The sequence below is a fragment of the Pseudophryne corroboree genome, chromosome 8, assembly GCF_028390025.1.
Source record: "Pseudophryne corroboree isolate aPseCor3 chromosome 8, aPseCor3.hap2, whole genome shotgun sequence".
NCBI classification, from domain to species: domain Eukaryota; kingdom Metazoa; phylum Chordata; class Amphibia; order Anura; family Myobatrachidae; genus Pseudophryne; species Pseudophryne corroboree.
Window position 1 is genome coordinate 242,484,534 of NC_086451.1, and position 27,445 is coordinate 242,511,978.

The window sequence follows — 27,445 nt, forward strand, 5'->3', positions numbered from 1 at the left end:
AACTTTACTGACCGGAACAGGTAGACTTTGACTGGAAATAGATACAACAGAATTTGAATCTATAGACAACTTTGAACAGTCTGATTTTGGGGTGAATCTTTGTTATACCGCTTTAATGAAGGCAGGAAGATCAGTGAGCAATGGATTTTTGGACTTGATGAAGGGTTTGGCCCAGTCCAAAGCTTCCCCTCTGAAGGATCTGAGGAAATAATTAACTGCATTGGCAGGAGTGATGCTGATTGACGAGTCTGATTCGATGTATAAGAGATACTGACGAGCCAGGGCACGGAAATTGGGCAAGATCTCCTTCAAAGACAATATTCCCTGGAGTATTACAATGGAGATCTTTCTTGGAACTAAAGCTAACAGATGCGACATGATAGTGTTTGGAGGCATTTTGGATACAGTCTGAGAAAGCTGTGTTCACACTGGAAATCAACTCTGAGGCACAATGTTTGACACTAGAACTTGAATTAGATGCCCTTTCTAGGGCTGCAGGATCAGATGCCCCACCCGGGGCTTCAGAACTGGACACGCAAACTGGAACCCATCCTGGGACTTCAGAGTTTGATGACCCTTTTGGTGAGAGGCCATCAACTACCCTTTCTGGAATCTGGACAGGGAGAGCCCCCTCCTGGGGCTGGACAGGCAGAGCCCCCTCCTGGGGCTGGACAGGCAGAGCCCCCTCCTGGGGCTGGACAGGCCTTGGCATGACCTCTGGCAAGGCGGGCACCTCTCGGACCTCTGGCAAGGCAGGCACCTCTTGGACCTCTGGCAAGGCGGGCACCTCTCGGACCTCTGGCAAGGCGGACACCTCTCGGACCTCTGGCAAGGCGGACACCTCTCGGACCTCTGGCAAGGCGGACACCTATCGGACCTCTGGCAAGGCGGACACCTCTCGGACCTCTGACAAGGCGGACACCTCTCGGACCTCTGGCAAGGCAGACTTGAATGACTGAGTGACCCTGAAAGACAAGACAACATTTGGACTGACCGTTGACACGGCCGTCCTCACTTGCCCGATGGAAGGGAAAACAGCGTCCTCATGCCGTGAGGCAAGGGCAGACGGGTCCTTATGCATGAGGCAAGGGCAGACGGGTCCTCATGCCGTGAAGCAAGGGCAGATGGGTCCTCATGCCGTGAGGCAAGGGCAGACGGGTCCTCATGCCGTGAGGCAAGGGCAGACGGGTCCTCATGCCATGAGGCAAGGGCAGACGGGTCCTCATGCCGTGAGGCAAGGGCAGACAGGTCCTCATGCCGTGAGGCAAGGGCAGACGGGTCCTCATGCCATGAGGCAAGGTCAGTGGGGGCCCCTCCTGAGGCACAGCCACTCGAGACCTCTCCTGGGGCACAGGCGGTGAACACCTCACTGCTGATAAGAGACTTAATCGTCTCCTGCTGGTTCCCAAATTTAAGTTCTGAGCCCCTCGTCACTGGACTCCAATTGTAAATAAGAGTTTTCTTTTGGGCAACCTTTTTGGGAGTAATAGGGTCTGGAAGAACATTGAGTGATTTATCAGCTTGAACCCAGGAAGGCTGAAGTTTATCACTATTTCTGAACTTGCATAATGAACAGTCTTTAATCAGGTGTTCAGCACTCCCACAATAGAGACAGAGACCATTCTCCATGCGCCGCTGGCGTTCAGCTTCAGAAAGCCTGGGTCACAGGTAACTCCGAAATCTCCCTTCACTCCAACCTGACGAGGAAATTTCAGTAGTGGGGGAGCAAGAGTCTGTAGTCACATTGGTCTCAGAAACCTGAGAGTAAGCTTTGAAAATGTCCAGAAAACTCCCAAAAATTTCTGGTATCAATTGAGTTATACCAGTAAAAAACGTTTGTAACTGCTCAATTTTCATGAACAAAATACTCAGTCGCTCAGGATTCACTCCACCGTGGAACTGAGAGGACCTGGAACAGTTGCAAGAAAATGTACCAACAAAATTGTCCTCACCAGGCTGATTATGGCAAGGATTAACTGCATCCAGGACACTTTGAGAGGTTGGAATACTCTGCTGCTGCAGCAGATCCACACGAGAAGACATTCCTAAAAAGGCTTGTAACAGCAGTGTCTGTATACTCTCAAAGTTCTGCAGCTTGCTCAGAAGACCCGGAACTGGATCTGAGACACGAGTCTGACCGGCTGAGATCTGGACTGGACTTGACACGACAGGGTCCATTCTGAGCATACTACTCCAGTAGTGTGTGTCTTGTGGCCGGTGATAATGTTACAATTCACCTGCCTCTAATGTTTGGCAGGTGAATTACAAGGAGAGGATCACTACTGGAGGTGTAGGCAGAGTGACATAGAAATGGTTAACCAGACTTGACTGTGGAATACTGTAATAACTTGAACGAGTTGTAGCAGAATTAAGTTTAGCAGACTATGGACTCTCCCTTTAATACTGGAATGCGCAGCACCACACTTTACGCTGATTATGGACAGCAGGTGAGTAATATAACACAGCTAAGAGCCAGGACTTGAATACAGGACTAGAATGTATCACAATCACTGTTGCAGGTAATGAATGTCCACAGAAGTGTAGGAATACTAAGTACTTTATTATAGCAGTGGTATACTAAGGTATTGCAGAGGAATCACAGTAACAATCCAGGGTACTATATGAGCAGAGAGTAAATGGTTTTTCAGACTGACACTTGCAGCAGAGTAATGAGATAGTTGAACAAGGAACCAGAGTAATATAATCCACGGAACTCAGATTGCAGGACTTGTACAATAAAGCTGAACAGCAAGCAGGCATAAAGGAAGTCCATAGTAATATGTAACACAAGTAATGAATACTAGAGAATCCACAGGGCACAGTGAAAGTCCATAATACTTAGCTAGGTAGTCCTGGAACAAGAACAGGAGTTGCTGGATAACATGAACTGACAGACCGGGCTTCTCGGCATGAACTGGAGCTAGGACTAAGACACCAGGCAAAGCAGATAGTTTAGGCAGGAAAGTAGTATAATATCACCGGCGTCTGAGAACTCAGCTAGCTGGTTTTTAACAGCCACACTATCCAATGAACAAGGTCAGGCTGGGAGTGTTAACTCTAATTACAAACCCTGTGCACCTGCTGAGCTGCATGTACACAGAGCCAAAGGAACAGAACACACAGATGGATCAGCTGACACCAGATACATACTGAACAGAATCCTAACACATATATTTAAGGGCTGCCACTTGGTGTCCTTCTCGAAGGAAGTGTGCCACCACTGACTTATCAGTGGTTCCACTCTCAAAAGCCAATTTAATATCCAACCAGTGCTGGGTCATACGCTCATGGAATGTTCTCACCGTCTTGCCCACGTATATCAGCCCACACGGCATATTAGATAATAAGTAACAAACTCCAGTAAGGCAATTCAAGCGGTACTGCAAAAAAAATGCATTTCCCACTATGTGTGTAGTGCTCTACATGTTGCACAGCTGAAGCATCTGTAGCAACCTTTATTGCCTTCACATATAGTAACTGGGCACATATCAGTCCTATATAACTGATCCTTCAAATTTGAACCACGGTGGATACTTAGATGTGCTGATGTCATACCAACATCCTTCGATGTGGGATTTGTCCCCACCAATGGCCAATGCTTATTAATTAAACGTTATATGTTGGTTTGCGGCTCCCAGTGAGGATTTTTCTCACCTTTAGTTAGGCAACTCTCGACTACCTGCCTCCTACATCCCCTCGTTAGAAATCTTTGTCTCGTCTCCTCAATTTGCACTTCAGCTAGGTCAGGCTCTGAATTGTTCCTCAGTACATGTATAAACTGGGAGATATGTATATTATTCTTTAAAGCATCTGTATGAGTACTTGTGGCTGTGAGTAATGTGTTATGGTCTGTAGTTTTCTGGTAAAGAGTGTATGCCAACCCACTATTTTTCTTTAACACAAGAATTTACAAAATAATCTTTTGTACATCATCAACGGATGCTGTAAAGCGTATTGGACTTGCCAGGTAAAAATCAATAAATTGCGCCAAGGGTTGTAATAATAACCCTCAGGTGTCACGATCCGGGTAATTAGTCACCACTTCTTACCTTCTAAGTGTCTCCTGAGACTGGCCCAGCGCTCCAAGCATGGATTCCACCTGCGCTGTCTGCGTGCAGTGTGCTTTGCAGCATTGCCTCAGTCTCCCCTCCGTGATCCCAGCACCGTTGTCTTGGTAACTACTCTGGTTATCCCTACTGCTGAAGTGAATGGCATCTCCTGCCCTCCGCGGCCTCTGCCGCCATTATCGCTGACTTCCACATGTTAAAGTACAAACAGACTTTCCCTCCAGATTCAAACAAGGGCGCAGCCATGTTTGATTTCACCACATGACATTCTACAGCCTATCCGCTGCGCTCTGGACTCTGCCTGATTATCCAGCCAATGCCTGCTTCCCAGATGGTATAAATATCCTGCATCTAGGCTGACTAATCGTCAGTGCTTTGGTTGTCTAACCCTGTACACATGTCTCTCCTGTTTGTGGATTCTTCAGCTTGTGCTTCCAGGTATCCAGGTCCTGTGATCTTGCTCCACTAAGAGACCCGCACCAGTTACCATCCTGCGGTGCAGCCTGACTTCTGCAGTGTTCCAGCATTGTTCCCGGTTATCTGCTGCGATCTGACACCGGCCTCGAGCTTACAGCGTTAGTCCTGCTCTGCTTCCAGCCTCCAGCGGTGTCCTGGTATCGCTCCCTGCTTCTATTGTCTGCAGCATCGCTCTCTATGCACAATAGTGAATTTGCCACTGGCTTCCAGCTTCCAGTGTTGCACCAACATTGCTCCTGTGTCACTATCAGCCTTCAAGTGGTGTTCTTCATCATCTCCAGTACCACTCTCTGTCACCAGCGGTATTCCAATATCACTCTGCTTCTTCTACCACACAACATCGAACCACAGCTTCCATCGATACTCACCATCGGACTCTAACTTCAGTTGCGAGTTCAGCACACCTTTTGTCTGCACCGGTTTCATCCGGTAGTCTCGGACAGTTCTTCCAAGTACCACTTCAACCCCTGTGCACCTGTGTTTATCCCAGCCTCCTGTGCATCACCTGCTGGGCAGTACCAGCTCATTCCTCATCACAGCGGTTAGCTGTGGCCTACGGACTTACCAACTCCGGGTCTTGCAAGGACTTTGTCATCTTGTTCTGCATAGCCACAGCACTTATTACCTCTGTGCTTCTAGGAACTGTACTGCTATATCCTTCTGCACATCTACTGTTGAAGTCATTGCATTACCAAGGTGTTCATACTGTATGTTCAATAAATTGACTATTTTTATACTCCGTTGTTGTGGTCACGCCTTCGGGCCTACGGTGATAGATCTCCTGTATGTCCAGGAACCCTATTCTACCTTCACGGTTCACATACACGCCAGCCCCAACACCTGAGGCTTCCCCAGGTCAGCCTCAGTTGTGACACCGGGCTGAGATAATTAGATGCTTAGGGGAGTCCACCAAAGATTTGTGGATCTTTGGCAGGGTATTAAGTAGGGGGCAAAACTGTCAGGAATTTAAACAAAATATCATCAATACATCCAATGGCTTGTGCTAACCCAAGCAATTGGTCCACTTGTTTCTTTATGTCAAAAATGAGGTTATGCTGCACTTGCGGTCCACTCACCGCTGCCTGGGGATCCTTCATCTCGGCGCTGCCTGCTCCCGGAGTCACGGAGGTGCTGCCCACCTGGATTCACTGCTGCCTGGGGTCCCTGCCTGGAGGTTCACTGGCTGCTCGCCTGGATCCAGCTCTGCATATCGGCGCTGCCCGCTCCCGCTGCTGGGAGTCACAGAGAGGCCGCCCGCCATTTTGCTGAGCAGACGCTGCGGCTGTAATCCTGCCTTCCTGGTTCCCTGGTGCTCCTCTCTTCCTGCTACCCACCCATCTGTTGCTTGGTTTGGGTTTAGCTCTCTGACATTTGCTGGAGGTCCCTGATGGAATGGGAGGTGGGTGGCTGCCATTTTGTAAATGGAGCCTGGTACAGTGATGGCTGCAGTGCTCTCCTCTACCTGTTTATACCCTCCCTGCCTGACTGCACCTGATTATATTCTTTGATACCAGCAATATATCTGTGGATACTGTATATGTGCCCCCCCCTTTCCCAGGGCTTTGTGAGAGTGTCTTCTGGAAGTGGGACCTCTCTCCATACACCTGCTGCCTGGCATTGTCTGTACTGACATTGCTCTCCCAGTCCTGCAGCCATTTTAACACTGCTGCAGTAAACTGCTAGCTGGAAGACTGAGACCTAGAGGGGGAGCACTGGTACTGGACACTGCACAACATCCTGGAAGCCTGGTAAGCTGCCCTCCCCTGCTACATTGTGGCCTGCCTGCTGACCCATTGCACATTGCTACATAAGACACAGCGGGGGTCAAGGGGTGTCCACATTTCTGGCTATAGATTACCTACCTCGACCTAGGGGCTGCTGGAAAAGGCTAACAGGCATCTGGACCACATTCCTCTCTCCTGATTGGCTACTGCCATAATATTCTAGCTGCTCCTATATATTTTGCTTCTGTTCTGCATGGATTTCTATTGCTAATACAACCCCCTAACTACACCACTCTGCCGGCCGGCGAGTCTCCCTATCTGGTGATTCAATTAATTTCAATATAACTGCCGGGATCTGTCCATTATTCTCTTTGACCTATGCAGTCGGCCTGAGCCATGACCCCCTGAGGCACCCAAACACTATAGGGCTCGGTGGTTGATGGCATAACCCAGGAATCTCTCCATGCAATGGGGACTCCATAACTTAGACATGGAATGCTAACGATCTAATATTGTGACTCTCGCCTGTTTCACTATATATTATTATACATCACATCTGCTAATGGGGAAAACTAAGAAGGGGGGGCAAACTCCTGCAGCCAAGAAATCTCTACAATCTGATCTAATTCAATATCTTCAACCAGAGATAGATAGCGAAGACACACGTTCATCGTCCTCTGTGTCCGTTTCTCCTGGCAACTCCAAGAAGATGGCTGAGGCTGATCACCCATCGTTGGATGCTGGTATTGACGCCTCCATGGCTTCTTAACTTACTTACGTTCTCTTCGCACTAAAAAAGATTTACCTACCAAGCGAGACTTTCTGGATTTGGAACAAAAGATACGTGACACTGTTAAATCTGAGATCTCCGTCTTCCATGCTGATATTTCTCAAATATCCCATTGAGTTTCTGACATGGAGGATCAGGTAGACGAGGTCTCCTCGTTCCAATGGAAACTTTGTGACCGTTGCCCTTCAGGCTCAAGAATTGAGGGCGTTATGGCGGAGTCAGGATGACCTTGACAACAGAGACAGGAGAAACAACTTACGTGTTCGGGGGTTGCCTGAGGACATTCAAGATTCAGGTATCGTTGACGCTCTCACTAAGATATTTAATGAGATTATAGACACCAAACTGGACAATGTTCTACTATTCGGTAGGGCTCACAGGCCTTCCTTCTGAGGCTCCTAGAGACGTCATTTTCTGCCTTCACTATTATCATGTAAAAGAGGAGATACTTGCTAAAGCCCGTAAATTGGAGCAATTAGAATTCAACGACACAGTAATTCATATCTTCCCTGATTTGTCTTGGCACACACTCCAGCAGCGTAGATCTCTCAAGCCCCTTACAGATGTTCTTAAAGGGAAGGGTATACGATTTCGCTGGGGCTTCACCTTCAATATACAAGCCTCCCACGAAGGTCAACAGGTCTCTCTACATACACCAGAGGACTTGGACAATTTTTGTTCTGCATTATCTATACCTAAACCTGTCTTGACGGATTGGACTCAATCGCACCACCGTTTTGATCCTTCAGCCGGAAACAGGGTCCGGCATGGACGCTCCCAGATTGTATTGATGTTGGGACTTGATCTAGTTGGTTCTCCGTTCTATTGTTGTCAGATGGAATACAGGTTTCTGGGTTACGTCCGGTCCTTAGACGTCTGGCAAAGTTCAATGCCACATACCTGGACCTCTCTCACACCAAAGATAGGATTACATTGTTTAGTAATGTTGCTTTATAATGATTGCACCCCCCCTTTTTCCCCTTCCTCTTTTTCCATTATTTGGTTTACTATTTGAATGTGCTGTATTCTATTGCCTATCTTGTGTTTCTCGTTGGATGGAGTTGTCTGTCCCTGTTGCTTTACTTATGATATAGGGATACTTTTCATATATACTATTGGAGTCAACTGTTTTGTATCTCCCTAGTTCTATGTTGTTTTCTATGTGTTCCTGGGTTGTGCTGTCGATCCTGTGCCCCAGTTGGGTCTGACCGCCTGCCTGTTTTGGCCCTTAGGTCATGGGTGTACGTTTCCTATGGCTTAACGGCGGTGAACCTACCATTTACAAGATATATTGATAATGCCATGTCATTTTGTGTTTTTTGCATTGGATCTTCTTTTTTGTTCTTCTCTTTTTTGCTCTTTCTTTTATCCAGGAGACTCACTTCAAATGTCTGGCCTCCCCCAAGTTGGGAAATTATTATTACCCACAGTTATTTTGCAGCAATAACCCTCTGTTATGATTCCAGTACTCCTGACCGGAGGAGATCTCATGGCAATGGCCAGAGTACTGGAAGGGAATGCTGGTTACGGGAGCTGGAAAGACTAGTTGCCCCTGGCGCCCTAACTCTATTGTCTCACCCGTGCTATCGGAAATCCCTTGCGAGACTATGGTTTCTTGAGCCCCTGGCAGCCACGTTTGAAAGGCGGATTATGTCTGCCCAACTCCGGTGCCCCCCGGTCTTAGTGAGAGACAAAGGGAAATCCGAGGCAGGATGATGACAAGAGGACCTCTGACTGACAACAGGCCAGGGGCAACAAGCTAACTAACCAAACCAGAAGTATGCACGGAAAAACCGCCAGATAAAAGGACAACCAAAATCCACTAGTCCGTTACTCCTACCCAGCACCGCTGGATACCAGAGTGGATCTGTGGGAGCGGAATCCTCCGCAAAAGCTCCGAAACACAAATAATAAATAATAAGTAATAAAGCGGCCAAGCCGCAACACACGGCTACGCCGTGACTCACGAACACCACTGGATGTTTAAAGGTGCTCAGTCAGGACTCCAGGAACAGATGACGACTTCCGAGTACAGGACAACTGAGGACAGGAACGACCGGGTACAGCAGGACTGGAAACACTCTCAGCAAACAGATACAGCATGCAGGAAGCTATTACCGGCGTCTGTGAGAAGCCCTGGGAGTGTACTTAACAGGGAGTCCTCCAATCAGCTGTTTAGAGGCTGATTGGACTAAATGCCGTGCAGCTGCCTTGCTGCACGGCCAGGAAACAGGTGCCCTTATTAATTTAAATGGACCCAGCAACGGGGAACGCGGTCCGCCAGTGGCGTCCCCGTTGCTAGGGTCCGTGCGGCTCCGTGCGCCTGGCGTCTAGCGTTGCCAGGGAGCCGGCGGCTGTACGCGCACGGCGTCCCTGGTTGCTAGGCGCCGGGCCGCACCGACGAGCGGACCCCGGCGCCTAACAGTACCCCCCCCCCTTGAGGAGGGGTCAAGGAACCCCTAAAGCCAGGTTTCCGAGGAAATTCCCGAAAAAATGCCCTCTTGAGACTCGGGGCATGGAGATCCTTGTCCAGGACCCAAGACCTTTCCTCTGGACCATAGCCTTTCCAGTGCACCAGAAAATAAAGCCGACCCCGGGACAATTTGGAATCGAGAACCTTCACCACCAAGAACTCCTGATGTCCCTGTACATCTACTGGTGATTTCCCCTGAGAGATCGTCCGAGGAAATCTACTGGGAGAAACGTATGGTTTCAACAGGGAGCAATGGAACGTATTTCCGATCCGGAGAGCTCTTGGTAAACGTAACCGGAAAGCAACTGGATTGATTTTTTTAATAATATGAAATGGTCCAATAAATTTGGGGCCCAATCTAGCTGAGGTTTGTCGAAGTCTAATGTTACGAGTCGACAACCATACCCTGTCTCCCACCTTAAAAGTGCAAGGACGCCGGAGCCTGTCAGAAAAATTTTTCTCTCGAAATGCCGCTCTTCTGAGAGCAAGGTGCACTTTTTTCCAAATGACTCTGAGATGAGAGGTTAAGGTTAGCGAGGAAAAAGAAGAATGTTGAAAAAAAGAATTAGCTCTGGGGTGAAAACCAAAAACTGAAAAGAATGGAGACACATTAGTGGAGGAATGACAAGAATTGTTGTAAGCAAACTCCGCCAAAGGAAGAAACTCGGACCAATCATTCTGGAGTTTGGCTGAGTACAAACGCAAATACTGTTTTAATGATTGATTAACTCGCTCGGTCTGCCCGTTGGATTGGGGATGGTAGCCGGATGTTAAAGACAATTTCATCTTTAATGAGGCACAAAAAGACTTCCCGAATTGTGCAATGAATTGTGGACCCCGATCAGAAACAATATCAGTGGGCAACCCATGAAGTCTGAAAACATGGCGGAGAAACAAAACAACCAATCCCTGGGCAGATGGCAGTCGGGGAAGAGCAATGAAATGGGCCATCTTGCTAAAACGGTCCACTACCACCCATATGACTCGGAATCCGGCTGACAGAGGGAGGTCTACCACAAAATCCATGGAAATATGAGACCATGGCCTGAGAGGAACATTTAAGGGCATAAGTTGCCCGATAGGCAAGGAACGGGGAACCTTATGCTGTGCACAGACCTGACAAGAAAAAACAAACTCCTTAATGTCTTTAGAAAGACCAGGCCACCATACTGAGCGGGAGACTAATTCCAAAGTCTTAGAGATCCCCGGATGCCCGGCAACTTTGCTATCATGAAACTCAGTCAAAACAGTAGCTCTCAAAAACTCAGGGACATAAAGACGACCAGCAGGAGTATTTCCAGGAGCTTGATGTTGAAGCTGCTTTAATTGGGTAAATAAATCTTGTGTGAGGCCTGCCCAAATGACTGAAGACGGAAGTATGGGAGTAACAGGACTGTTATTATGAACTGGAAGAAAACTGCGTGACAGGGCATCCACCTTGGTATTCTTGGAACCTGGCCTAAAAGTGATAATAAACTTGAAACAAGTAAAAAATAAAGCCCAACGAGCCTGCCGGGCATTCAGCCGCTTAGCTGATTCGATGTACTGAAGATTTTTGTGGTCAGTCAATACTGAAATGGTATGTGTTGCTCCCTCAAGCCAATGCCTCCACTCCTCGAAAGCCCATTTAATAGCCAGTAACTCCCGGTTACCAACATCGTAGTTGGATTCAGCGGATGAGAATTTCCTGGACATAAAGGCACAAGGATGTAGTTCCAGAGAGTCCGGATCCTTCTGAGATAGGATAGCCCCCACTCCAACCTCCGAGGCATCAACCTCAACAATGAAGGGCAATTCTGGGTTGGGATGTCTGAGGACTGGAGCTGAGACAAAAGCTTGTTTCAAGGCCTGAAAGGATAACTCAGCTTCACGTGACCAGTTGGTAGGATCCGCTCCCTTCTTAGTCAGTGCCACAATGGGAGCAACCAGGTCGGAAAAAGAATGAATAAATCTTCTATAATAATTCGCAAACCCTAAAAAGCGCTGAATTGCTTTTAAGTTGGTGGGTTGCGCCCAACTAAGGATGGCTTGGAGCTTCTTAGGTTCCATACAGAATCCCCGAGGGGAAATAATGTACCCTAAAAAGGATACCTCCGTGACATGAAACTCACACTTCTCCAGCTTGGCATATAGATGATTTTCACGTAATTTTTGAAGAACCTGACGCACCTGGGTAACATGTTGTTCAATTGAGTCAGAATAGATCAGGATGTCGTCTAAGTAAACGACCACGAATCTTCCTAGAAAATCACGGAGCACATCGTTAATGAGATCCTGGAAAACTGCCGGAGCGTTAGACAAGCCGAACGGCATCACCAGATACTCGTAGTGACCCGACTGAGTACTGAAAGCCGTCTTCCACTCATCTCCCGACTTGATTCGAATGAGGTTATACGCTCCCCTCAGGTCAATTTTAGAAAAAATCACAGCCGAACGCAGCTGATCAAAGAGGACAGAAATCAGCGGCAGAGGGTAAGTATTTTTAACTGAGATCTTATTCAGGGCTCTAAAGTCAATGCAAGGTCTGAGTGATCCATCTTTTTTCTCCACAAAGAAGAAGCCTGCACTTAAAGGGGATTTAGATGGCCTGATAAATCCTTTCCCTAGGCTCTCCTTAACATACTCATTCATGGCCGCAGTTTCTGGCCCGGATAATGCATATAACCTTCCCTTTGGCAATGTGGCACCAGGAATTAGCTCAATAGCACAATCATAAGGCCGATGGGGAGGCAGAATGTCCGCATTGCCCTTGGAAAACACATCAACAAAGTCCTGGTATTCCACGGGAATGAGTTCGGGAATGGCAGCAGCTATTCTGACGGGAAACGTAATACATTCCTTATTACAGATGGTACCCCATTGTGAAATCTCCCCCGACTGCCAATCAATGATGGGATTATGAAAGGCCAGCCAAGGGTGACCCAGAACCACTGGAACTGCTGGGCAATGGGTAAGGAAAAACTCGATCTTTTCGGAATGAAGAGCTCCTACCGTAAGTAGTACAGGGGGTGTACAGAGGGAAATAACCCCATTGGACAAGGGACTCCCATCTTAACCATGCATGGTGATACACCTACCCAAGGCTAACTGAGGAATACCTAAGGCCTTGGCCCACGTTAAGTCCATAAAGTTCCCTGCAGCTCCACTGTCAACAAAAGCCGACACTGAAGAACTGAGGCTGCCAAAGGAAACTTTAGCTGGGACTAAAAGGGAGTTATTCGAGGAGATAAGCTGCAGACCAAAGTGAACCCCCTCACAATTCACTTGGTCGAGGCGTTTTCCCGACTTGTTCGGACAATTACGGGCAAAATGTCCCTTACCCCCACAGTACAAACAAAGACCAGAGTTTTGCCTTCTGGCTCTTTCTTCTGGAGACAGCCGGGAGAGACCCATCTGCATGGGCTCCTCTACATCCTCAGGAATGGAAAATACACATGGAGTAGACCTGACAGGTGCTCCTTTTTCAGCCCTCCGCTCTCTGAGACGACGATCAATCTTAATAGAAAGCTCCATGAGTTTATCGAGAGTCTCAGGAGCGGGATACTGAAGGAGACTGTCTTTTATAGACTCTGATAAGCCGAGGCGAAACTGACTGCGCAGGGCTGGGTCATTCCAGCCACAGTCGTTCGACCAACGGCGAAACTCTGTACAAAAAACCTCTGCAGGATTTCTACCCTGTCTGAGAGCGCGTAACTGACTCTCAGCGGATGCCTCTCTATCAGGGTCATCATACAAAAGCCCTAAAGACCCAAAAAAGGCGTCTACTGACAACAACGCCGGATCCTCTGCTTTTAAACCGAATGCCCAGGTCTGAGGATCCCGCTGGAGCAAAGAAATAATAATTCCGACCCGCTGAGATTCAGTACCTGAGGAGATCGGTCTTAAACGAAAATAAAGTTTACAGGATTCTTTAAAATTAAAAAACTCCTTCCTATCACCAGAAAAACGGTCAGGCAAGTGCATTTTTGGTTCAGGGACTACCCTCGGGGAAGTTCGTAAAAGATCTTCCTGCGACTTCACCCGAAGGGAAAGATCCTGAACCATCTGAGTAAGTTCTTGAATCTGACTGACTAGGAGCTGACCAGGATTTGGCCCTAAACCTGTGGGATTCATGAGGCCGATAACTCTTACAAAACTGAATAAGGAAAAAATTAAACCCTGTTTAATTTTAAGTTTTGGTTTGGCCGGTAATAATGTTATGATTCCAGTACTCCTGACCGGAGGAGATCTCATGGCAATGGCCAGAGTACTGGAAGGGAATGCTGGTTACGGGAGCTGGAAAGACTAGTTGCCCCTGGCGCCCTAACTCTATTGTCTCACCCGTGCTATCGGAAATCCCTTGCGAGACTATGGTTTCTTGAGCCCCTGGCAGCCACGTTTGAAAGGCGGATTATGTCTGCCCAACTCCGGTGCCCCCCGGTCTTAGTGAGAGACAAAGGGAAATCCGAGGCAGGATGATGACAAGAGGACCTCTGACTGACAACAGGCCAGGGGCAACAAGCTAACTAACCAAACCAGAAGTATGCACGGAAAAACCGCCAGATAAAAGGACAACCAAAATCCACTAGTCCGTTACTCCTACCCAGCACCGCTGGATACCAGAGTGGATCTGTGGGAGCGGAATCCTCCGCAAAAGCTCCGAAACACAAATAATAAATAATAAGTAATAAAGCGGCCAAGCCGCAACACACGGCTACGCCGTGACTCACGAACACCACTGGATGTTTAAAGGTGCTCAGTCAGGACTCCAGGAACAGATGACGACTTCCGAGTACAGGACAACTGAGGACAGGAACGACCGGGTACAGCAGGACTGGAAACACTCTCAGCAAACAGATACAGCATGCAGGAAGCTATTACCGGCGTCTGTGAGAAGCCCTGGGAGTGTACTTAACAGGGAGTCCTCCAATCAGCTGTTTAGAGGCTGATTGGACTAAATGCCGTGCAGCTGCCTTGCTGCACGGCCAGGAAACAGGTGCCCTTATTAATTTAAATGGACCCAGCAACGGGGAACGCGGTCCGCCAGTGGCGTCCCCGTTGCTAGGGTCCGTGCGGCTCCGTGCGCCCGGCGTCTAGCGTTGCCAGGGAGCCGGCGGCTGTACGCGCACGGCGTCCCTGGTTGCTAGGCGCCGGGCCGCACCGACGAGCGGACCCCGGCGCCTAACACCCTCTCAGTAAATCCCTAGGGGTTGCGATCTTGTTTTCACATCGGCTCCCGATTACGGATATTTCTCATGTAGTTCTGGAAGAAGGTTGAGGTCAGGTTCTTAAATGTACAATTTATAACCAGGTTTATACTCTAGTTAATGTATACGCTCCTAATCAAAATCAAAGACAGTTTTTTACCAGGATACTGCGACTATAAGAACCCATTAAAGAGGGCTGTCTAATTCTGGGTGGTGACTTTAACTGGTCGTTAGACCCTGGGGTTGATTGTTCCCCTTCATCGGCTAGATGACTGACACGTGACCACCGCTGGGATAGCTGACTTCTCCGCGAGTACCAGTTGATGGACTTATGGAGAACTCAACATCCATCAGAAAAGGACTACACCTTCTTTTCCTCCCCTCACACTATGTACTCACGTCCGGACTATTTTCTAGTTGAGCATAGATAGCTTCACCTTTTTCCTTCCAGCACAATCGGCTAGAACTAACTGCAGCCCGCCAGGCCCTTAATACATTTTTATGGGATAAAACTAAGTTGGGAATGGCTAAATGTCATCATAAATTTTACCTTTGGGGCAACAAACCTGGCGCTATGCTTGCTTTGGCGTTGCGGGCCCAGAGAGTGCAGTCCTATGTTCATTCTATCCATGAGGCCGGGGGACATATTGCGTATACACTACCTCGGATTGCTCACTCGTTCCAAAGATACTATGATTCCCTTTATAATCTTAGAAAGGGCCAATCTCCCCAGACTACCTGTGATTTAAAGATGCTGGTACAGAGATATCTTGTAGAGGTTGCCTCTCCAAGATTTACTGACGCTGACCTGGATGCTCTGGATCTGCCCTTTACCATTGAAGAGCTAGAAGTGGTGCTGATAAAAGCTGGTAAAAAAGATTATTAATGGGTTTTTACAGGTGCGCCTGACCCCTTACCCCTTACCGCCAGCACCAGCCCTACCCTGACCCCTAACCACCAGCGGCAACTCGGGGGTTACCCCTTGTTTCTTTCTTTTTTTGGATCCCACCTGTACCAAAGACATTTTACAGTTTAACTACCAGCTCTGGACATTTTTTCATTCAAGCTAGATTCCACTCAGAGGTGGGACGCCACCTTTTCTGAAGTGAAACATCAGTACCCATATTCTTACCTTTGTTCACCCAAGAACTTTATCACTGCTTTATTCATAGTAGTGGAACCCGCCCCCCCTTTTCTACACCCCCCCCCCCATATCATACAGCAGTAGATATTTCATTGTATTTACACAAAAATAAAAAACAGGATTTCATTTCAACAATATTGTTTATTGTCAGTATCTATATCATAGCTTTCATTTGTCAGCAGCACTATTTTACTGAATGCACAATCAATTAGGAAAGAGACCAGTACACAATTCTTTTCAGGCATAATCCTTGTCAGGCGCACCTGTAAAAACCCATTAATAATCTTGTTTATGCGAAGTCTTTTGGAGGTACTTCATTTACAGGTTGCAGCCCACACGAAATATCCGTACACACGAGCGCCATTTATCCGACTTGTATACTTCAAAAGCTGGTAAAAGCCCAGGCCCGGATGGCTTCTCAGTCGGCTACTATAAAGCCTTCAAACAATCTTTACTACCTCTTTTCTTGAAAGCATGTAATTCTATTTCTGCCAAGACAGGATTCTCTCCACAGGCCCTTGAAGCACATATAACCATGATTCTGAAGGAGGGTAAGGACCCTGCCCAGTGCTCGAGTTACAGACCTATTTCTCTGCTGAATTGTGATATTAAGCTTTTTGCTAAATTGCTTGCAGGTCGTTTGGGCCGCCTTCTCCCATCGGTAGTGCATGGGGACCAGGTGGGATTTGTCTTAGGTAGAGAAGCTAAACATAACACGTCAAAAGTTATTGATCTTGTTCATCTTGCTCGGACCGGGTCTTCCCATATGGTCCTTCTGTCCACCGATGCGGAGAAGGCTTTTGATAGGATCGATTGATAGTTCATGGAGGGTCTTCTCGGGCACATGGGTTTGGGTCTGACCTGCCTTAATCGAATTTTAACTCTCTATAGATCTCCATTGGCTAGGGTTCGAGTGAACGGTGCCTTCTCTGATCGCTTTCTGATACGAAATGGCACGAGACAGGGATGTCCCTTGTCCCCGCTTATGTTTGTCCTCTGTATGGAGGCACTGGCGAGAGCCATTCGGGCCAATCCAAACATTCATGGGGTACGGACTGGACATCAGGAACATAAATTGGCATTATATGCTGATTACCTTTTGGCCACCCTGACGGACCCGGTAACTTCCCTCCCAGCTCTCATGCAGGAATTCCATAGGTTTAATTTGCTATCCAATTTTAAGATTAACTTCACCAAATCGGTTGCCTTGAATATTTTTACCCCTATCCGAGTAATTGAAGGAATCCGGGATTCGTTCCCATTTCAGTGGCATCCTACCCAGCTAAAGTATTTGGGAGTTATTTTGACTAAAGAAATCACTGATTTATATTGTTTACATTTTCTCCCTATGCTACATAAGATTACCGCAGACTTTAATACATGGGCCCTCATTCCGAGTTGTTCGCTCTTTCTTTTTCATCGCATCGCAGTGAAAATCCGCTTAGTACGCATGCGCAAAGTTCGCACTGCGACTGCGCCAAGTAACTTTACTATGAAGAAAGTATTTTTACTCACGGCTTTTTCTTCGCTCCGGCGATCGTAATGTGATTGACAGGAAATGGGTGTTACTGGGCGGAAACACTGCGTTTCAGGGGCGTGTGGCTGAAAACGCTACCGTTTCCGGAAAAAACGCAGGAGTGGCCGGAGAAACGGTGGGAGTGCCTGGGCGAACGCTGGGTGTGTTTGTGACGTCAACCAGGAACGACAAGCACTGAACTGATCGCACAGGCAGAGTAAGTCTGGAGCTACTCTGAAACTGCTAAGTAGTTAGTAATCGCAATATTGCGAATACATCGGTCGCAATTTTAAGAAGCTAAGATTCACTCCCAGTAGGCGGCGGCTTAGCGTGTGTAACTCTGCTAAATTCGCCTTGCGACCGATCAACTCGGAATGAGGGCCATGGTCTGCACTTCAACTTACTTGGTTGGGTAGGATTAATATGGTTAAGATTACAATTCTCCCTAAAGTTTTATATTTTCTCCAAACTTTACCTATATCAGTACCTACTTCCTTTTTTAATACGTTGCAGTCCTCTGTGGGTCGCTTTATTTGAGGATGAAAGGGACACAGACTTTCTCAATCCACATTGACCCGTATTCGTACTGACGGCAGACTGCAACTGCTTCATTTTATTAGTTATTACCATGCAGTACATTTGTCCAGAGTTGTTGAAATGTCTAGGTCCCCCTCCTCTAACCAAAGGCCGCTAATTGCTGAAGTAGCTGCAGATACCCCCTCACACATTCTCCCCTGGTTTCAAAAAATTCCACGTGTAAAACATCCTACCCTTGAACCGACCCTTAAAATATGGAAGAAATATAGACATATGGACCTCTTTAGCCCGTGCCCTTCATTGCCAACACCTCTCCTATTTAACCTGGACCTGCCTTCCAGTCCCCTTTCCCTATCTCCTTTGTCAGCCTGGGCTACAGCCGGGATCTCTCATTTGAGCCACCTGATAGGTTCGGCCGGACTCCACTCCTTCGTAGATTTGCAACAAACATATGGTTTGCCGCCTAACTCTTTCTGGGCCTATCTTCAAATTTGGCATTATTTGACTACATTGCCAGCCCGTGCGGTGGGGTGGAAGCCGACGACCTTCGAATCATTCTGTCTTTCTGAAAATTCGCCACGACATATAATATCTTTACTGTACAGACTGTTATGCACACCAGTGCCTGCAGGAATGTACTGGTGTCTGAACTGTTATGCACACCAGTGCCTGCAGGTGTTATGATTCCCGTACTCCAGACCAGAGGAGATCTAATGGCAGAGGTCTGAGTACTGGGAAGATTTGCTGGTTGTGGGAGCAGGAGAGCCTAGTAACCCCTGGCGCCCTAACTCCGTTGTCTCGCCCGTGTTATCAGAAATCCCCTGCGAGACTATGGTTGCTTGAGCCCATGGCAGCCGCGTTCGAAGGGCGGATTATGTCTGCCCAACCCCGATGCCCCCTCAGGTCTTAATGGGAGACAAAGGGAAATCCGAGACAGGGTGATAACAAGGGGCCCTCTGACTAAGCAACCAGGCCAGGGGTTACAAGCTAACTAACTTAAACCAAGGTATGTGCGGACTAGCCGCCAGGGAAAAGGACAACCAAAGATCCACTGATCCGTTACTCCTATCCAGCACCGCTGGATACCAGAGTGGATCTGTGGGAGCGGAATCCTCCGCAAAAGCTCCAGAACACAAATAAACTAAATAATAAACAGTAAGCGGACAAGCCGCAACACACGGCTGCGCCGCGACTCACGAACACCACAGGATGTTAAAGGTGCTCGGTCAGACTCCAGGAATAGATGACAAATATCCGAGTACAGGACCACTGAGGACAGGAACAACCGGATTGAGCAGGACTGGAAACTCTCTGCAACTGACAAAGGCAAACAGGAAGCTATCACCGGCGTCTGTGAGAAGTCCAAAGGGTGCTTATAAGTGTGAGCTCCCCAATCAGGAGCCAAACTGGGTCATCACAATTAATGCCGTGCAGCTTGCATGCTGCACGGCCAGCACACCATGATACAATCAGCACATCATGATACAATTAGAACAGACCCAGCAACGGGGAACGCGGCCCGAACGTGGCGTCCCCGTTGCTAGGGTCAGAGCGGCTCCGTGCGCCTGGCGTCTAGCGTTGCCATGGAGCCGGCGGCTGTACGCGCACGGCGTCCCTGGTTGCTAGGCGCCGGGCCGCACCGACGAGCGGACCCCGGCGCCTAACAGTACCCCCCCCTTGAGGAGGGGTCAAGGAACCCCTAAAGCCAGGTTTCTGAGGAAATTCTCGAAAAAATGCCCTTTTGAGCCTCGGGGCATGAATATCCTCATCCAGGACCCAAGACCTTTCCTCTGGCCCATAACCTCTCCAATGTACCAAAAAATAAAGCCGACCCCGGGACAACTTGGAATCGAGAACCTTCTCCACTAAGAACTCCTGCTGACCCTGTACATTTATAGGTGATCTCCCCTGAGATATTTTACGAGGAAATCTACTGGACGAAACATATGGTTTCAGCAATGAGCAATGGAAGGTATTTCCGATCCGTAAAGTTTTTGGTAAACGTAACCGGAAAGCAACTGGATTGACTTTTTTGATAATGTGAAATGGTCCAATAAATTTAGGACCCAATCTGGCTGAGGTTTGTCGAAGTTTAATGTTGCGAGTCGACAACCACACCTTATCTCCTACTTTAAAAGTGCACGGCCGCCGGAGCCTGTCAGAAAATCTTTTTTCCCGGAATGCCGCTTTTCTGAGAGCCAGGTGCACTTTTCTCCAAATAAGTTTAAGATGAGAGGTCAGGGCCAGTGAGGAGACAGAGGAATGTTGAAAAAATGAATTAGCTCTGGGGTGAAAACCAAAAACTGCAAAAAATGGAGACACATTGGTGGAAGAATGACAGGCATTATTATAAGCAAACTCCGCCAATGGAAGAAACTCCGACCAGTCATTTTGGAGTTTGGCCGAGTACAAACGCAAATATTGTTTTAGAGATTGATTAACTCGCTCAGTCTGCCCATTGGATTGGGGATGATAGCCGGACGTTAAAGATAACTTCATCTTTAATGAAGCACAAAAAGACTTCCAAAATTGTGCAATGAATTGTGGACCCCGATCAGAAACAATATCAGTGGGTAAGCCATGGAGTCTGAAAACATGGCGGAGGAACAAGACTGCCAATCCCTGGGCAGATGGCAATCGGGGAAGAGCAATGAAATGGGCCATTTTACTAAAACGGTCCACTACCACCCATATGACTCGGCATCCGGCTGACAGAGGGAGGTCCACCACAAAATCCATAGAGATATGCGACCATGGCCTAAGAGGAACATTCAAGGGCATAAGTTGACCGATGGGTAAAGAACGGGGAACTTTATGCTGTGCACAGACCTGACACGAAAAAACAAACTCTTTAATGTCTTTGGAAAGACCAGGCCACCATACTGAGCGGGAGACTAATTCCAAAGTCTTAGCGATTCCCGGATGCCCGGCAACTTTGCTATCATGAAATTCCGTCAAAACAGTTGCTCTCAAAAACTCAGGGACAAAAAGACGACCAGCAGGAGTATTTCCAGGAGCTTGATGTTGAAGCAGCTTTAACTGGGTAAATACATCCTGTGTGAGGCCTGCCCGAATGGTTGAGGACGGCAGTATGGGAGTAACAGGACTGTTGTCTTGAACTGGAAGAAAACTGCGTGACAGGGCATCTGCCTTAGTATTCTTGGAACCTGGCCTGAAGGTGATAATGAATTTGAAACGAGTAAAAAATAAAGCCCAACGAGCCTGCCGGGCATTCAGTCGCTTAGCTGATTCAATGTATTGAAGATTTTTGTGATCAGTCAAAACTGAAATAGTATGAGTCGCTCCTTCAAGCCAATGTCTCCACTCCTCGAAAGCCCATTTAATAGCCAGCAATTCCCGGTTACCAACATCGTAGTTGGATTCTGCAGATGAGAATTTCCTGGACATAAAGGCACAAGGATGTAATTCAAGGGAATCCGGATCCTTCTGAGATAGGATAGCCCCCACTCCAACCTCCGAGGCATCAACCTCAACAATGAAAGGCAATTCTGGGTTGGGATGTCTGAGGACAGGGGCTGAGACAAAGGCTTGTTTCAAGGCCTGAAAAGATAACTCAGCTTCACGTGACCAATTGGTAGGATCTGCTCCCTTCTTAGTTAGTGCCACAATGGGAGCAACTAGGTCAGAGAAAGAGTGAATAAATCTTCTATAGTAGTTCGCAAACCCTAAAAAGCGCTGAATTGCTTTTAAGTTGGTGGGTTGCGCCCAACTAAGGATGGCTTGGAGCTTCTTTGGTTCCATACAGAATCCCCGAGGGGAAATAATGTACCCTAAAAAGGATACCTCCGTAACATGAAATTCACACTTCTCCAGCTTGGCATACAGGTGATTTTCACGTAATTTTTTTAGAACTTGACGCACCTGGGAAACATGTTGTTCTACAGAATCAGAATATATCAAAATATCGTCTAAGTAGACTACAACGAACCTTCCAAGAAATTCACGGAGCACATCGTTAATGAGATCCTGGAAGACTGCCGGAGCGTTAGACAGGCCAAATGGCATGACCAGATACTCATAGTGGCCTGACTGAGTACTGAATGCCGTTTTCCACTCATCCCCTGACTTGATTCTGATGAGGTTATATGCTCCTCTCAGGTCAATCTTAGAAAAAATCACAGCCGAACGTAGCTGATCAAAGAGGACAGAGATCAGCGGCAGAGGGTAAATATTCTTTACTGAGATTTTATTCAAAGCTCTAAAATCAATGCAGGGTCTGAGAGAACCATCCTTCTTCTCTACGAAGAAGAAACCTGCACTTAAAGGGGATTTGGATGGCCTGATAAATCCTTTCCCAAGGCTTTCTTTCACATACTCATTCATGGCCACAGTTTCAGGACCAGACAATGCATATAACCTTCCTTTAGGCAACGTGGCACCAGGAATTAGCTCAATGGCACAATCATAAGGCCTATGGGGAGGCAGAATATCCGCATTGCCCTTGGAAAATACATCAACAAAATCCTGGTATTCCACAGGAATGGGTGCGGGAACGGCGGCAGCTACTCGGATAGGAAGCGTAATACATTCTTTATTACAGATGGTACCCCATTGTAAGATCTCCCCCGACTGCCAATCAATGATGGGATTATGAAAGGCCAGCCAAGGGTGACCCAGAACCACAGGAACTGCTGGACAATAGGTAAGGAAAAACTCAATCTTTTCAGAATGTAGAGCTCCTACCGAAAGTAAAACAGGAGGTGTACAGAGAGAAATAACCCCATTGGACAAGGGACTCCCATCTAAACCATGCATGGTGACACACCTACCCAAGGTTAACTGAGGAATACCTAAGGCCTTGGCCCATGTTAAATCCATAAAGTTCCCTGCAGCTCCACTGTCCACAAAAGCAGAGACCGAGGAACAGAGGCTGCCAAAGGAAACTTTAGCAGGAACTAACAGTGAATTATTTGAGGAGATAAGCTGCAGACCAAAGTGAACCCCCTCACAACTCACTTGGTCAGGAAGTTTCCCGACTTGTTCGGACAACTACGGGCAAAATGTCCCTTACCTCCACAGTATAAACAAAGACCAGAATTTTGCCTCCTGGTTCTTTCTTCAGGAGACAATTTGGAGAGACCTATCTGCATAGGCTCCTCCATGTCCACAGGGATGGAAAAAACACAAGGAGTAGACCCGACAGACGCTCCTTTTTCAGCCCTCCGCTCTCTGAGCCGACGATCTATCTTAATAGAGAGCTCCATGAGTTTATCGAGAGTCTCAGGAGCGGGATACTGAAGGAGACTGTCTTTAATAGATTCAGATAAGCCGAGGCGAAACTGACTGCGCAGGGCTGGGTCATTCCATCCACAGTCGTTCGACCAACGGCGAAACTCCGTACAATAAATCTCTGCGGGATTCCTACCCTGTCTGAGAGCACGCAACTGACTCTCAGCGGACGCCTCTCTATCAGGGTCGTCATACAGTAGCCCTAACGATTTTAAAAAGGCGTCTACAGACAATAAGGCTGGATCGTCTGTCTTTAAACCAAAAGCCCAGGTCTGAGGATCCCCCTGAAGCAGAGAAATAATAATTCCAACCCGCTGAGCCTCCGTACCTGAGGAGACTGGTCTTAAACGAAAATAAAGTTTACAAGACTCTTTAAAATTAAAAAACTGTTTTCTATCCCCAGAAAAACGGTCAGGCAGATGCATCTTTGGTTCAGGAATGACCCTCGGGGAAGTCCGTAACAGATCTTCCTGTGACCTCACCCGGAGGGACAGATCCTGAACCATCTGAGTAAGTTCTTGAATCTGACTAACTAGAAGCTGGCCAGGATTTGGCCCAACACCGGTGGGATTCATGAGGCCGACAAAAATCTCCCAACTGATTAAGTAAAAAAAAATCAACTCCTGTTAATTTTAATTTTCTTTTTTGTCTGGCCGGTGATAATGTTATGATTCCCGTACTCCAGACCAGAGGAGATCTAATGGCAGAGGTCTGAGTACTGGGAAGATTTGCTGGTTGTGGGAGCAGGAGAGCCTAGTAACCCCTGGCGCCCTAACTCCGTTGTCTCGCCCGTGTTATCAGAAATCCCCTGCGAGACTATGGTTGCTTGAGCCCATGGCAGCCGCGTTCGAAGGGCGGATTATGTCTGCCCAACCCCGATGCCCCCTCAGGTCTTAATGGGAGACAAAGGGAAATCCGAGACAGGGTGATAACAAGGGGCCCTCTGACTAAGCAACCAGGCCAGGGGTTACAAGCTAACTAACTTAAACCAAGGTATGTGCGGACTAGCCGCCAGGGAAAAGGACAACCAAAGATCCACTGATCCGTTACTCCTATCCAGCACCGCTGGATACCAGAGTGGATCTGTGGGAGCGGAATCCTCCGCAAAAGCTCCAGAACACAAATAAACTAAATAATAAACAGTAAGCAGACAAGCCGCAACACACGGCTGCGCCGCGACTCACGAACACCACAGGATGTTAAAGGTGCTCGGTCAGACTCCAGGAATAGATGACAAATATCCGAGTACAGGACCACTGAGGACAGGAACAACCGGATTGAGCAGGACTGGAAACTCTCTGCAACTGACAAAGGCAAACAGGAAGCTATCACCGGCGTCTGTGAGAAGTCCAAAGGGTGCTTATAAGTGTGAGCTCCCCAATCAGGAGCCAAACTGGGTCATCACAATTAATGCCGTGCAGCTTGCATGCTGCACGGCCAGCACACCATGATACAATCAGCACATCATGATACAATTAGAACAGACCCAGCAACGGGGAACGCGGCCCGAACGTGGCGTCCCCGTTGCTAGGGTCAGAGCGGCTCCGTGCGCCTGGCGTCTAGCGTTGCCAGGGAGCCGGCGGCTGTACGCGCACGGCGTCCCTGGTTGCTAGGCGCCGGGCCGCACCGACGAGCGGACCCCGGCGCCTAACAGCAGGAATGTACTGGTGTCTGAACGGATAGGGATGCAAAACAAATGAACTCACAGACAGACTGGGGAATATGACATTACGTACACAGAAGGTGATAGGGTAACAAAATAAACACAAAGTGAACAGAGAAGCCCAGAGGCTAAGAAACTGGGTGTCTCCCTATTATTAGGAATGCTCAGATGAAAAAAGCAAGATGTTGTGTTTTAATACGTAGAGAACCCGAAATGCTGTTGCTAAGGGCAACAGCAAAACCCTAAAGGGTTACCAACGGGTGTGGCAGTAAACTCCTTGGTCAGAGATGGAATGATAGACACAAGGAGAGTCTCCACAATCCTAATCATCACTTGCAGTGCACAGGTTCAGCTTACTGCCACTAAACTGAATACCTGAACACCTTGCACAGTGAGACAGGATTTAGGCAGGCAGTCTGAGAATACAGCCGCAAACCTGCTAAGTTCACAGAGTAGCAAAAGAACCCCAGCAGGTTAAACGACTGACTCCAGTCTTACTGCTAGGTCTGGATTGGCAGAGTGTAGTACCAAATCCCCAGGCCTATTTGCAGTAAGCAACAACAAATACAAAGCTACACAGTACTGGCTAACTTTCAGGAACTGACTAACCAACAAAGATTCAGCAGCATCTGCTTAACCTGAGAAGAGGCCTTATAAAGCAGGTGCTGTCCACGCCCCACTCAGACCTCACAGACTGTGAGCACAAAAACCAGCACCGGATCCCCTGCCGTGCACAGAGCCTGTAACCACTGCACAGCAAAAGACCCGAACCGGAGTATCAGCTGCGCTCAGGTTACTCCGCTAGCACTTGTCTCCCGGTTGCCATGACGACGTGGCAGCACAGGGCAGGAGACCCTAACAGTACCCCCCCTCTGACGAGGGGTCAAAGAACCCCTACCACCGGGTTTATCGGGGAACTGCGAGAAGAAAGAGCGTATCAGTCTGGGGGCATGAAGATCACAACTGCGCACCCACGACCGCTCCTCCGGGCCATACCCCTTCCAGTGCACCAAAAATGACAGCCGACCCCGAACCATCTTGGAGTCAAGAATCCTTTCAACAACAAACTCCTTCTGGCCACGTATCAGAAGAGGAGAAGGTCTTCCACTGGAAGAAGGATTACTAATCGCCCGTTTTAAAAGGGAACAATGAAATGTTTTATTGATACCCAAAGAACGGGGCAGGTCTAACTGAAATGCCACCGGATTAATTACCCTGGTGATCTTATAAGGGCCGATGAACCGGGGGCCTAACTTATGAGATGGCTGTCTCAACTTCCAATTCTTGGTAGACAACCAGACGAAGTCTCCTAATTTGAAGCTGCAGGGTCTTTTCCGCTTATCAAAAACCCTTTTGGTCACTAATGACACAGACACAAGGGCTTTCTTCACTTTCCTCCAAATACCTCTAAGGACAGAAACCACAGAGGAACCACCAGGCGTGGAGTCCAGGGGGTCAAAAGAATTGGCCTTAGGATGATGCCCATACACACAAAGGAAGGGAGAGATCCCTGTAGCAGAGTGAGCCGCGTTGTTATAGGCAAACTCCGCCATGGACAGATGAGCAACCCAGTCAGTCTGACACTTGGAGACATAACACCTGAGGAACTGCTCCAAGGACTGGTTCACCCTTTCAGTCTGCCCATTAGACTGCGGATGGTAGCCTGACGACAAGCTGACAGAAATCTGGAGATCGGAACAAAATGCCCTCCAGAATTTGGCCACAAACTGGGATCCGCGGTCAGAGACCACATCAAGTGGCAACCCGTGGAGACGCACAACATGCAGCATAAATAATTCAGACAGGCGTCTGGCCGATGGCAGCCCAACCAGTGGAACGAAGTGCGCCATCTTCGAAAACCTGTCAACGACAACCCAGATGGCTGTCATCCCCGAGGATTTGGGCAAGTCCACCACAAAATCCATTGAAATGTGGCTCCATGGCTTAGATGGGATAGAGAGTGGATGTAATGGGCCAACAGGAACCCCTCTAGGAGTCTTATTTCGGGCACAGATGTCACATGCCTGAACCCACTGATCCACATCCTTAGCCACTGAGGGCCACCACACCGCCCTAGATAGCAACTCCAGAGTTCTGGCAATACCCGGGTGACCTGCCGACTTCTTGGCATGGAATTCCAGGAACACTCGCTGTCTTAACCTAGGAGGCACAAACAAAAGACCTACCGGAAGGTCTGGAGGAGCCTGCTCCTGTGCTCTAAGGACTAATGACAAGAGGTCCTGGGTAATGCCCACTTTAATACATGATGGGGACACAATGGGCAACGGCTCCTCGGTGGTCTCCTGGATTGGAGCAAAACTCCGCGAGAGCGCATCAGCCTTGATGTTTTTTGACCCAGGGCGATATGTTATCAAAAAATTAAAGCGAGCAAAAAACAAAGCCCATCGTGCCTGCCTGGCATTGAGACGCTTCGCTGACTCTAAATATGCCAGATTCTTATGGTCGGTGAGAATTGAGACCACAAACTTAGCCCCCTCAAGCCAGTGTCTCCACTCCTCGAGTGCATCCTTAATAGCCAACAATTCCTGGTTACCCACGTCATAATTCATCTCGGCAGGTGAAAATTTACGGGAAAAGTAAGCACAGGGATGAAGGCG